General features: G+C 41.3%; 1 pseudogene; it reads right to left on the bottom strand.

The window, feature by feature from the left end:
- Positions 1-5,247: 5,247 nt before the first annotated feature.
- LOC116587208 lies at positions 5,248-6,111 on the bottom strand (annotated as a pseudogene).
- Positions 6,112-6,502: the final 391 nt, after the last annotated feature.

Genomic DNA, 6,502 nt, shown 5'->3' on the forward strand with positions numbered 1-6,502 from the left:
AGGAGTTTTCATTCTAGTGGGAGAGACAAACACTCAAAGCAACAGTTATAATATGGTAAAATACATGCCATTATGAAGGTATTATGGAAACTAATGAATTGGGGTCCTTTACTTAGAGGTTAGTATGATAGTAATGTGCCAGGCATTCAGAATTTCAGATTAGCTAAAGTCTAGCTCTAGATTGCCTAGATTTAAATCCCATCCCTTCTCCTTTGAATTGTGTGGTCACAGACAAGTTAGGTGACTAGTGAGTGCCGTGATTTCATCATTTTGAAGTGGAGATAGTAATTACGCTTCTTGCATTAGGCTGATACCAAGATAAAACAACTTAATATATGTAAAACACTAGAATTAGTAATATTTAGCAATATTTACATATACTTTATGTTAATTATAATTATCACCCCTTATTTTCAAAATAGATTTGACATTCCATTAGAGCAGTAGTTTCCAAAGATAGTCCATTGAGAGCAGGAAGAAAATACTATAAATTCTTTCCTATTTATTTATCTTTAGATTATGTATTTATTTACTTATCAGAGAGAGAGAGAACCAGAGAGCACAAGTGGAGTGAATGGCAGAGGGAGAGGGAAAGCACACTCCCCACGGAGCAGAGAGCCAGATGCAGTGCTCCATCCCAGGACCCGGGGATTATGACCCAAGGCAAAGGCAGACACTTAACCAACTGAGCCACCCAGGTGGCCTGTCTTTCTTATTTATTTTTTTATCCCTTTTCAATTCTATTTTGTGTGTCTTAGAGTATGTATAATATATTAGTAGAGAAGTATACATATATAGTTTATTAATCAGTGAAAAAACACATATAGGTTTTATGGTAAATGTTAATTTCTTTTAACTGGTACTCATTTAGAAGCTTAGAGATGATCACATTACTGAACTATATGACACCTCTGTCCACAGAAGGGACTTAGAGTTTATAATTTACAAAGCACTTTTACATACATCACCTCAAGTGCCAAGAATATACTGAGCATATTAGAAACTGCATGCTTTTCATCACGTTCTGATTCTTGCTACATCCAAGTGGATGGAAGTGAATGATGCAGATACAGGCATACCAGAGTAAATGATTTCAGGTCAGTTCTTACACCCTTGAGGAGGCATCTGCTAGGCTTTGCAGGGGCTCAGAGAGATTGTCTTGTATGTGCTCATCAGACACACTCAGCTATTGTGTGGAAATACACGAGAAATACAAAAATCCACTGGAGTATAAGTTGCGCATATCATTGGTTAACATTTTTTCCAGTGTGAGGGTTAATGTATGATCTTTTTTTGGTGTTTACTTTCTTGAGATTTTAGAAGTTCTATGAGGCAAGCATACAAAAACATTTACTATGTAAAGCAATCTGGTCTTGTCTACATGACTCATTTTCAGAATTTTTTTGTGTAAAAGAGACTGAAGACACCACCAAAACAACAGCTGCTTAGCTATAAATTACAAAAACAAGCCTCTCTTGCAAAATTATTTTTGAAGGGTTTTATTTAAAGTAATTTACAAATTCATGAAGGATTTCGATTAATACATTCACACTTGATATGGCTTTTGAAGGCATTTAGGGAAGGTCTGGGAATTACACAGGAGCACCCCCTTTTTTCTTCACTGATAATTTGAAGAATAATTTATGTACACCAAAAGGAAAGCCATGTTTATTAGAAATTCCATAAGCTCACTACTTATTTAATTGGGGTTCCATAAGACCCTGTTCACTAAAAAGGAAAGCTTCTCGAGTCAAAAGAGAGTTATCATCAACTTCTCACTTACTAGAAAGATAACACAGAGGAGATGGTGGTAATTAGTGGGAAACTTTGGCACATACAAATTACTAGCTTTGGAAATTCTGTTCTCAGTTGAAAACACACACACACACACACACACACACACACACACACACAACTATTCCCTTTACCAAGGCTCATTTTCCTAAAGTGAGTTATTTTCTCCTTTGGTTTTGTTTTGTATTTCTCAATTTTTTAAGAGACAAAAATCCAAAGCATTTTTCTTAACCTAGAATCTACTCTACATTTGAAGCTGACTCATGCCTGCCTTGGACAAGTCATTACCTCCTCCTTCCTCAGTTTCTCCATCTGCAAAACAAGGATAATAATGACTACCTCACAAACTTGCTGTGTGAGTTTATTAGCTAATAATGTTGATGAAGCATTTCTAAAGATGGAATGTACTGATTATTGTTACTTTTCATATACTTACTTAGATAATTTGGGATATGCACTCTGAATTTTTTAATGAGAGTAAATGACCCTCAGTTTCTCTTCTTTTGATTGTGTATGTGTGTCAAAGTGATTTGGTCTTATTTTTTAAAAAATATTTTATTTATTTATTTGACAGACAGAGATCACAAGTAGGCAGAGAGGCAGGCAGAGAGAGAGGAGGAAGCAGGCTCCCCGATGAGCAGAGAGCCCGATGCAGGGCTTGATCCTAGGACCTTGAGATCATGACCTAAGCCGAAGGCAGAGGCTTTAACCCACTGAGCCACCCAGGTGCCCCGTGATTTGGTCTCTTAAGAAAAACAAATATTGGGACACCTGGGTGGCTCAGTGGTCAGACTCAGTGGCCTCTGCCTGCCTACTTGTGATCGCTCTCTGTCAAATAAATAAATAAACTCCAAAAAAAACACAAACCGAAATATTGTGAACTTCTGGTAAATTTGTTAATGAAGTATGACTTACCTTGACTGTTTAATTGACAGACTACTCCTATGATATTCATAACAATCTGTAAGTGTTGGGAAACACAAAGAGGACTGTTTCTTAATTTTTGAAGATCCAAATGTCTCCTCTTCTTGAACAAAACAAAAGAATGCTATTTTCTTTATGTGGGTACTTCCTTTGATAATGTCCAGATTTAATAAATTTCATCCTTTTTACCTGATGAGCTTCTTTTTTTAAGGATTTGAGAGCTACAAAACACACAAGGCATAGCCTATTATCAATGAATCAATACAAGCTTAATGAATATCTTTTTTCTACTAGTCCTGGTTTAAGTAATGTGGGCTAGCTGATCTCAAAGTGTAGTCTCAGGACCAACATCACCTGGGAACATGTTAGATAGGTAAATTTTGGATCTCATGGAAGACCTCACCAAAGACCTCTGAATCAGAAACTCTGGGGAGAGAGTTTAGCAATCTGTGTTTTTTAATAATTTTTTTTCTTTTTTTAAGATTTTATTTGTCAGAGAGAGAGAGAGAGAGAGCGAGAGAGCGCGCACACAAGCAGGGAGAGCGGCAGGCAGAACAAGAAGCAGGTTTCTGCTGAGGAAGGAGCCCAGTGTGGGACTTGAACCCAGGACCTGGGGTTTATGACCTGAACCAAAGGCAGACATTTAACCAACTGAGCCACCCAGGCATCCCAGCAATCTGTTTCAACAAATCCTCTTGGTGTTTGCTGAAGTCCAAGAAGCATACTGCTCTAGAGGATATAAAGTTGGTTAGATTGTTTGTAATTAAAAAAAATTTTTTTTTAAAGATTTTGTTTATTTATTTGACAGACAGATTACATGTAGGCAGAGAGGCAGGCAGAGAGAGAGAGGAGGAAGCAGGCTCCCTGCTGAGCAGAGAGCCTGATGCGGGGCTTGATCCCAGGACCCTGAGATCATGACCCGAGCCGAAGGCAGAGGCTTAACCCACTGAGCCACCCAGGCGCCCCTAGATTGTTTGTAATTTATAAACTGTCCCCATCTGTGTTTGCTGCCAGCATTTGGACTGATACAGTCTGTCAGTGCACACCTTCCAAATAAGTGCATCTGTTTAATATTATATACTTGCATTTTGGGGTTTAGTTTAAGAAACACTCTGTATTATTACTTCTTGTATCTCTACTCTCTATAAGGAGTAGGTATTGATGTTGCCCTGGGAATATAAGATTCTCTTAACAAAATTCAATTTTTCTAGGACTGATGATCAGCCCTACATTGTAGGGTTTATACAAGGGCCCACATCTGTGCAGAAGGATAGTTTAAGGCTGTAATAAAGGCAGCTCAGCGTTGGAAGTAAGACTGACTGGAGTGGTGGCAATAAGAGGGTGTAGCCCTTGCTTTGTTTTTGTGCTTCTGGCTCTGTTTTTTTTTTTTTTTTTTCTTTTTACTATTTTTATTTTGTACTACAAACAACAACAACCAGTTACATGCTGCTTTTCTTCACATTCAAATGGATTTTAGGGAATTACTGCTTTTACCCTTGAAGACATAACCTGCAGACAAAAAAGTAATACCTGTAAATTCCAGAAGTCAACAAACAGCTCGAAGACAACCCCTATGGTCAGGGAAGAAAACACTTGTTCTAAGAGATGGGACAAACACATACAAGGACAACTAACCAGGGGAGATGACTGTTTCAGTGCCACCTGACTTGGACAGTAGGTACTTTTGTTCTCCCGCCCCCCCACCCCAGTGCTACCACCTCAAAGGCCTGATTAGGTATAAGATCTGAAGAACTTTTTTCAAATGACAGAAAAGATGGTTTGAGGAGAGGTATGATAAGAAAGTCTTGAGTATGAATAAGAATTGTGTAAAGTCCAAAGTCAGGGAAGAACATAGGACACAGGACACCCAGAAAGATCAATATCTCACTACTTCAAGCAATTGCCTCCACTGGGCTCAAGGAGTCTCAAAAACATCTGAGATTAGAAATCAGCACACAGACTGTGTCCCTACAAACACTGTTGGGTTATTTTCCTGACTGGATGATGATAAGCTTATGCCGTGAAGCAATGGAGACAGAGTCTGCGATTGCCAAAGTTAAAGTAAGGTGGAAATTATATTTCCTTTAAAATGAATGACTTCATAACTGCCTTTTCTTTTTAAAAGATATTATTTATTTATTTGACAGACAGAGATCACAAGTAGGCAGAGAGGCAGGCAGAGAGAGGAAGGAAAGCAGGCTCCCTGCTCAGCAGAGTGTCCGATCTGGGGCTTGATCTCAGGACCCTGGGATCATGACCTGAGCCGAAGGCAGAGGCTTTAACCCACTGAGCCACCCAGACGCCCGCTTTTTCCATTTTTCTACAGGTTATCTATTGCCTTAAGCTTGAAATGAAAAGGTGAACTAGTCAGCATACACAGAACTGCAGTCTTGAAAAGGCACCGTAGTACAGTACTACAGTAGTCAACACATGCTGTGCTTTCATAATAGCTTCACCTTCCTTCAGTCCCCCAAACCCATCCCTAAGGTTGGTCTGAAGTTCGTTTGCAGGTCTGGTGACTACTCACTATCACTCATAGTGGGAGACAGTGAGGGTTTCAATATTATATGAACTGTCTGAGTTTAAAAATAAAATCACAGTTGTTGGGGTCGAGCTAATTCCCCTAGCCCAGTTTTTACAGGATGTGACTGTAGTTGTGGGTTTTCTGCTGAGCTCTGAGACTGCTGAATGTGTAGGGACTGGAACCAGCACTGAGGTAGGGAATGTGCAGTAGGAACCCTGCATCTTAGGGCTCAATGTTTGCAAATGGGCCATGAATGAAGAGCTGGCTGCCTTTCCGTGGCAGGAGGGAGCCAGGGAGTGGGTGTGGAAGGCAGGATCTCAGACTCATACCGCAAGAGCTGCTGGCCCATAAATCCAAAGTTGGACAAGACCATGCTCCTCCTTTGCTTGATGTAATCGAAGGTATCCTTCAGGCAGAACTGCTTGGTCTTCATAAGGCAGGCCATGCAGATGGTGTGTGAATAGGAGAGCCCAGCCTCACAGTGAACCAAAACCTTGCTTCCCCTTTCCCTGACATCGTGAAGCTTACTGCTTCTTTAAAGTGGGAGCTAATGTCAGTCATGTGACTGTTTTACATGGGTTCCATCTGTATTGCCCGTGGGTCATGCAGGATTCCAAGGTCTGCTGTGAGGCATTCAGCAGGGCTGTGATGTGGCGGTTGGCCAAGAGCTCGCTCTTGGATGCATGATAGGCTCTTCCAAGGTGGAAGACCCGGGCCCTGGGCAGCCCGGGTCATAAGCAGGCCTGTAGCTGATGTTGCGCATTGGTTTCCCACACTGGCTCATGAGGGCTTTCTTGGTTTCAACTTTCTCTTGTGAAATGGGTATTTCTATCCATGCAACACTCAGAATATTCTGAATAGAAAGCCTCTTACCTCCAGAGAAAGGATATCCACGGCCCCCTGGAAAGCAGGTGAGGAAAGAGGAGCGTGGGACGCCCACGTCGCTCTCTTCCCAAAGCCCGGGGTCCCACACAGGGCTTTCGAGCGCAGCAGCTGCGCGTGCGCACACCGGCTCTCGGGTCTCTGACGCAGCACCACCCAAAAAGGGCTGGTGTGGAGCGATGGGCTCTGGGTTTTTGGTCCTGCGTTTTTGCTGGGTAGAGCCCTTGGATTATCTCAGCTGCATTCCGCCTTCCCATGTGAATGAGATCTTTTTTGCCTGATGACATGGCTTTACCCACAGGTCCACTAGTCAATAGCTGCTGCTTCGGTCCCTGTCAGGTAAAGAATGTTCCAGATGCTTTCTGGTAGCATTCATGG

Source organism: Mustela erminea, chromosome 3 (assembly GCF_009829155.1).
Source record: "Mustela erminea isolate mMusErm1 chromosome 3, mMusErm1.Pri, whole genome shotgun sequence".
Classification (NCBI taxonomy): domain Eukaryota; kingdom Metazoa; phylum Chordata; class Mammalia; order Carnivora; family Mustelidae; genus Mustela; species Mustela erminea.